Source organism: Eleginops maclovinus, chromosome 23 (assembly GCF_036324505.1).
Source record: "Eleginops maclovinus isolate JMC-PN-2008 ecotype Puerto Natales chromosome 23, JC_Emac_rtc_rv5, whole genome shotgun sequence".
In the NCBI taxonomy this organism is placed as follows: Eukaryota; Metazoa; Chordata; class Actinopteri; order Perciformes; family Eleginopidae; genus Eleginops; species Eleginops maclovinus.
This window is the reverse complement of record NC_086371.1, coordinates 19,308,972-19,316,916: the sequence shown is the minus strand read 5'-3', so window position 1 is coordinate 19,316,916 and position 7,945 is coordinate 19,308,972.

Genomic DNA, 7,945 nt, shown 5'->3' with positions numbered 1-7,945 from the left:
AGAAAATGAGAGAAGAGTGGAGAGGAAGATGGCTAGGACTCACACACAAACACACACACACACACACACACACACACACACACACACACACACACACACACACACACACACACACACACACACACACACACACACACACACACACACACACACACACACTTTGCCTCGGGTTTTTCTTGTCGTCACAGATGATCAGGCCCAGTTTTGGCTTTAGCTCAGCTCTGACCAACCCCTGGTCCTGGAGCCAAACTGTTAAAAGACATTAAGTCAGCACAGAGACGCGCCACTGCCTCCTCTCACTGCTAACCACAGGACACTGAAAGTGTGTGTGTGTGCACGCATGTGTGTGTGCGATGGAAACAGGGTGACTGTGGGTTAAGATCCACACACATGTGTATCCTAATGAGTCCTTGCATGTACTGGTGCATGTGTAGCCTTCTCCTTAGTGAGGTCAGACAGAGAGGGGGCAGAATATTTGGAGCAGCCTTCCGGTCTCTCTGGGCACACCACATGCCTGTCGCAGCTCACTGAGCAGACTGTGAAAAGCTTATGTAAATGACGAGCCGCTCAGATGTGAAATCAGCCCTGTATTAAATTGTTTTGTTCCACTTGTCAGAGCTGATTAGTCCAAAAGCTCTCCAAAAGCTGCACAGGTATTGTGTTGGTTGTATTCATATAAAAAAAAATATCTATAGATCACCTCGGGAAAGAGCATCTGTGTAGGTAGCGGGGTGCAATTGCTTTCTGAAGTGTTATCATTAGTCAGTTATCCCATGACAGATTAGACTGGTGGGTTTTTTGAAGATGCTGGATGGCCCTTCATAGATGTACACTGATTGCCATCCTCCCACATATGTGTTCCCAGAAACACTCCACCTGTCTCTTCAAAGGAAGCCATTCTGGCTCCATTACAAAGACCAGATCGCAGTTCGTATTAGTTTAACCTTAGGGCGCGTTGACACCAGCCTTGTTTATTCCAGTTCAACCAAACCCTGAAGCATCTCCCCCCCTTAATGCGGTTAGTTTGGGTCTGTTTAAATGTATAACTCAAAATCAGTGAACTCTGGAGCAGGGTAATTTCTGTTGGAACACAATTCGAACCAATCGCAGGACGGATACCATTTTTACAAAAAAACACCTTTTTTTTTTTGTTTCCTGTTTTGCTGGCTGGTTAAATAGGAGCATAAATGATTTATTATTAGACAAGAAACAGCTTGCTGGCGCCCAACACAATCCCTCCACTTACAGCAAGTAGACTAGTTTGCTGTTCAGATCGCTGTCCGAAGCTCATTTTCTGTGACCAGTGTACCTAAAGAGCATGGGGGAATTATCAAGCTTGCTATATAACTAACCAGCTGCTAAATCAGGACGTAACTTCCCTTCATACTCTTGTAACCATCTACGAAAGCACATCCAAAGTTGCATAGAGCAATCTGTACGACCAATAACCTGTGACATTTACGCAACATGCTTTTTGTTTACAATTTCTGAACCAGCCAGGACCAGTTAGAAAACTGAAACAGTGAATCATCCGGCATTTATTTGATTCAGGAACCCAACCTTTAGGTGTGAACCTGCCCTTAGTCTAAATGTCATAGACCTTGAACTGCATCCTCTCTTCCCTCTACTCTAACACGCACATACACCCCTGGGAGGCAGCACAGGTGGCATAGTATCTGCACTCCTGTGCTTGGATTGTGCAGGAATTAGAGTGGAGGAGAGAGGGATGTGAGAAACAGGCTAAAGGGAGGGAGGGAGGTTGAAAAAGAGAAAGCAAGGATGCAAGTTTTGGAGATGTGTGGGCAGAGAGAAAGAGACAGAGAGAAAGGAGAGAGGGAGAGAGGCAGTGAGGAGATTGCAGCACGACGGCTGGAGGGCTCCCAGCATAAAGCAGGTCTTTGAAAAGGGCAGACAAAGAGAAAAGGTCTCGGCCAAATACCTGAAAGAATGTTGAGAGGAAAGAGGAGCGCGGCCAGAGGGAGATAAGGCAGTTAGCCGCACACTGAGCCAGCTCCTGTGTCATTGGATCAGGTTACTTCTGGTCGCTTGTGTGTGTGTGTTTGCATGCGCTCATCTGCTCGCTCGTCCATTCGAGCGCCGAGGTCGATATCGGCCTCTGCCGACATTCCGGAGTGCTCTGTCTGCGTTCATGGTCCAGTGAGGTCGCTGACAAAGCCGTGATGGGCAAGGCTGTGTGTGGCGCCTGGCGGGCGTGTCCAGGTTGGTGTGATGAGACCTTAACCCCAGCATCAGGCCAGACTACAGGATAAAACAGTTACAACAAAGTCTCAATATTTCTGCTATACTCAAGAGATTCTGGTTCCCATGCGTCCCTTTTTCAGGCTCTACTCCTGGGCTTCAAAGCATCTTAAGAGGGGAGGCTTTGAAAGTGATTTTCAAGTCTTGGCTTTATCTGTGTGTGGGAAATCACCCTCAAGCTATTTTGTAAGCTTAGCTACCTTTGAATAGAGTAACCGAGCCTTAGGATAAAGGGGATCTACTGAGCTACCGTAGCAACAAACTAAATGAGGTGCAAAACAGCTTCCCCATCTGTTGGTGGGGAAACGACAACAACTCTGTCAGTATATTAGAAGTGGATAATGTGAGTATCGAAACAAATCTAAGCAGTTATTAGTTCTGATTGAAGGTCTGATAGCAATTAGTCCCGCTCCGGCGCACAGACTGACTCCTGTCTAATGATGTCATTGACCTTGTCACCCCCTAGGAGGTCAAAGTGTCCATGTTAAACCATGCGTAATGGTTCCGTGTTTAGACTACAAGGGCCTGTCCGGCTAAATGGTGATGGATCGCTTCTTTTTGCTGCCGCTGGTGTGTGTTGCATCAGATGATACGGGTCTCAACATGATACGCAGTTGATTAAATCAATACTCCAAGGAAATGTGCGGTGGTGGGCTCCATTTCAATCCAATAACACAGAGGCTTAAGTTGTGCATGTGTGTGCGCACGTGCCCGTACATGTATGAGCATATACCCTTGAGGAGCATTTGCAAAATAAAAGGACAAGGACATTGTGTTTGTTTGCAATACGCTTTTCAATTGAGGTCATCAACAGCAAATGCGCGCCTTAGAAGAGGCATCATGATCATCTGAAGCACATGAAAGCAGAAATCTCTTCACTATCAGCAATGACAGGATATATGATGGTGGTCATTTACTGCCCCAGGTTGCTAAATCATCAGGGAAGGATGGAAAATGACAGGCCAGCAGGCTCATGCAAAAACTGAGAGACATTTTATTCTATTTTCCCTGGCTTGTCTATTAGATTTGTTTGTCTCGAAGATGCCAGCTGCTGTTAAGGCACAATACCGAACGCGGCTGGTGGAGAAACGGCTGATCTTGATGTAGAATAGTGGATATGAAAGAACTACCAGCCATATGGCCACTGCTCTCCGAGTTATGTCAGGGATTGTTAGCCGGCCAGGTGCTGCCCCGAGGCATGCACGCTGTTTATCACACTGTTTTGCACGCTAACATAAACACAGCAGAGCAATGCAAAGCACAGAACAAGGTACATCATTTGTGCTATTTTACTGCCTACCTGGTTTCTCTCCTTCTCCCACTTTTTCTCCCTTTCTTTCTTTCTGTCTCACCCCAGCGGTGACCCGTAGCAACCCCCAGTCTAATGACCGCCGCAGTTTGACACTCATTAAAGGTGGTCAATTAACCGAAGGGGCCCGGAGTCACTTTCATTAGGAGACTTGTAAATGTCTATTTTAGTCTGGCTTTTAACAAAAGGGGGGAGACAAGGCGGGTGCCGGGTACCTGGTAGTAGACACAGGAGAACACTGGGGGAGCTTTTAAAACCTGCGAGACGAAGAAAAAACCCTCTGGAGAGTCATTTGTTGTGTTTGTTATTTGTTTTGTTGAACTGGATTCTGTTGGTGTTTTATGGAAACAAACTCCGATGGTGGAAAACAGTGAAATTACTGAACACGGTACAGAAAATTAGATCTCATGAGAGGGAAGATGAAAAACAGAGCCATCTGCTCTGAGGGCTGGCTCTCTAAAGACGATCTGGTCTCCTTTCAATCATTTGTATCACTCCTTTACAGTAAATCAAGGGAGAGATTTTTTTTTTCTACCATGGTTTAAGCTGTTCTGTGTGTGTGTACTTAAGGCAGCATGTCCATGTGTGCAAATATGGGCGAGTGTACCAGGGGAAATGTTTTTCCCATTGTGCATTCTTCCTGCTGTAACATATCTTAGAGTGTGTGTATCTGGTTTAAGGCATAAAGCGTCTCTTCGGTCCCAGGCCTCTGGAGTCATCAGCCTGTGAAGGTCAAGTCTGATTCAAAGAGAGACAAGGCAGATTGGCATGGAAATGGAATCTGCTGTCTCTGTGCCAAACGTCCAGACTGACTGACTGCCCTCAGCCTCTCATCACATCCAAGTCTATCCTCTCATCGCACCGTCCAGTCCTCTGCCTCCTCCTCTTGCCGCCGCCGCCGCCACTGCCTCTGCATACCAATATCAGAATAACACAGAGGAGGAGTAGCACTGAGATGGGCCTGTTTAATAATCACGATGTCAAACAATGTCTGCATGAAAGGGAAACACAAATCCAGCTGTTAGTTGCAGCCACGAACCATCTGCTTAAAGCAGAGCTGTCTCTTCTCGTTGCTTCTTTTTCGTTTGGCATATGGCAGATGTAGCCTGAAGCCATTTTAAGCAGTTATTTCGTAATGAAACAAGAAATGCATTCATTCGCAAGTGGATTCATAATCAGCCTCTGCTAAGAGATGCTGCTTAAATGTTTATTATATCTTTATGAGAGAAGTCAAGTTAGATAAGTCTTATGAGGACTAATGTGTGTGTGTGTGTGTGTGTGTGTGTGTGTGTGTGTGTGTGTGTGTGTGTGTGTGTGTGTGTGTGTGTGTGTGTGTGTGTGTGTGTGTGTGTGTGTGTGTGTGTGTGTGTGTGTGCTGCTGTTGTATGTAATGAGCATGCGCTTTTGATATGAATGAGTGCAGCGAGGCGTGAGATGAGTATGTGCCTGCTGGTATGGAACAAGTTCTTGCACTACTTGTGTGTATATGATTTTGTGACTGGACTATGTATGTGTGTTAGTGTGTGTGTGTGTGTGTGTGTGTGTGTGTGTGTGTGTGTGTGTGTGTGTGTGTGTGTGTGTGTGTGTGTGTGTGTGTGAGAGAGAGAGTGTTTGAGCAAGAGAGAGAGGGAGAGAGAGAGGGAGAGAGGAGAAGAGAGGGGAAAGAGGGAGGGGAGTGTTCATTGGGCTGAAATGGGTCCCTGCCCTTCATGAATATTCAGTTACCCCCCGAGTTCCACTGATGTCTCACTGATGTCAGCTTGCGTGTGGGAAAAGTAGTTGCCCCAGTAACAAAACTCGCCCAAAGCTGTTCCAACTGCCGCAAAAAAAAAAAGATTTGGGAATGCACACTGTAGTTCATCCCCAAAATGCAAAGCGCTCTGTTCTGGAGCCAGTAATAAAATACAGCTGAGTGAAATCTTCTTGATCTCATGTGGCACCCTGAAAACTAGGGCAGCACTTAGGTCACATGTTTAGGTCAGTCACCATTTACTGGGGGATTCTCTAATGCATCCTGTCAACCGCTGTGCAGCCGCAGCATCGCAGCGAACACAAAGGCATGTCTGCGTCCGTTCATGATGCCTCCTGACTGCTCCTCTCACTTTTAATGTCTCAGCTGGGTATTTGCTCTGAATGTGTCTGTTAAGCTGAAAAACCCTTCTATAAAAGCTTTGTTTGGCTCTTTAAGGCAGGTGACATTGAGAGATCCTTCACTGCCACGCTGAATGAGAGATATTATTATTCTGACTATGTCATTGTCAAACAGCAGAGTGACACACGCATGCGCGCGCGCGCACACACACACACACACACACACACACACACACACACACACACACACACACACACACACACACACACACACACACACACACACAAACACATACACACTATCTGTCAGCATCCACCATCTCTGCCCCCACAGATGTTGCCTTAGTATTTAGGTCAGTTAGTTTTCAGATGGGTGGTCAGCAACGCTTGTATTAGCTGGGGTTTCCAGGAATTGATACAATGGGCTAGTCAGCTCTCTGCAGCCACCCTGGAGAAGCCGGAAGTACAGCTTTTTATAATCATAACGGACAGTGTCCGCTTACGGATACCAAACAGCATTAAGGTCGGACTAATGACTGGAGCTACAAGATTAAGACTGCTGTGAAAATCTATTGTACTGATGAATGCTTCTACTGTATCCAGGGAGATAAGATTTCTCATATGACTATTTAATGCTGTATGTTAGTACCGCACTGCCACTGAGAACATTATCAACAACCATTTTCCCCACTACTTTTTGCACATAGAAATACGTGCACTGGACACTGAGCAGCTGTTTCATCAATATTTTAAGAATACATATGATGGTCTTTTTTTAGATTCATACTTGTATTTTGGGTTCCCACTAGAACATGTTTACATGTTTTAATATTTAAAAACTATTTTTTTTTAATGCATACCGTCTGTCTCAATATGTCTGTGTTCACCTATTTTCCTACCTAAAAAAGGTTTTGATGCACCTGTCCCTTTAAGAGCCCCCTCCCAAAAAAGCTCAGTCTGCTCTGATTGGCATGATATAAAAATTGCAAAGGTAGTTTCCAAGCCATTAGTAATGTCATAGTTTCATGTCATTCTTGAAGACTCATTCCTTCAGCATTCCTTTGAATGACAGCAGTATGCTAAAGGCTGGATACTGAATATCTGTACATGGCAAACTAAAGCTGATACAGAAAAATACCTTCTATACTCATGCATACAGTAGTATTCAATAGTGTAAAGTTCTGTTAATTGTTTATCTGAAGTATTTTGTCAGGTTTTATTTCAGAAGTCTCTTTGTTGCTTTGTTCAGTGTTTTTAGGTATTCATGAAATACTCTCAGCCTTTGAATAAATATTTTCCAAATTTTAAATCAATCATATTCAGCTTTTCATTCAATATTTTCATGTTTGGATTTAATTTTCTTAGGTATTGATTTCATATTCGCAAGTTTTCATTCAATATTCTCAAACATTTCCCCTTAGCCTTTGTTTTTTTTTTTTATATTCTTAAGTTTTCATTCAATACCCTGAGGTGTTCTTTAAACATCATACCATTATATTAATTATTTATCGTAAAGTTTATATTGTTCATTTATTTTACTCAGGATTTTACTCAGTTGACATGTAATATTTCCTGAATAGTATGCCAGTGACAGTTCATTTTATTGTATTTCTTACATTTTACAGTTATTTGTTTCTTGGATTTTGCACGACATACCTCCAGAGTTTCCTGTCCTTTAGATACCTGTCAGTCAAACAAGGCCAGGACAAAAATCCTTGATGTTTATCTTAAAAACAAGTTTAAAATATAGTTTAATAAACATCAGCCATGCATGAAAGAAAACAGAGGCCATTACTTTAATGTATAAATGTGTGTCTGTATTTGTCGGGGTGACTCTTCTGTAGTGCTAAACATCAAGAGCAGTTTGAGTGAAAGGGGGGAAATGAGAGAGACAGAAGGAACCAAAGCTTCAAGGCATAATACTGTAATTGGAAAATTGTGCAAATGCGTTTTGGAGTCATGTTATATAAATGGCCAGCAGAGATAATGCCTGAGATTCGAGGCATGGCCTAATTGAGAGTAGGAGATGGAGGAGGAGAGGGGTGGCGACGCTGAGGGGGAGAATGAAGTGTGGGTTTTAAATTGGTTGAAGGAAATGTGGATGGAAATGGGATGTTTTCAAAGACGTGGGAGGGAGGGAGGCAAGGAGAGCGAGCTGTTTCTCTTTAAAAGGGTGGAGGGAAAGGAAGAAAGGGTATAATTCCCACTTTCTTCCCTGGTCTCCACACCTGTGACCCAGCAGCTAGCCGCAGCAGCTATTTCTCCCACGTGTGTGTGCCTTTTTCA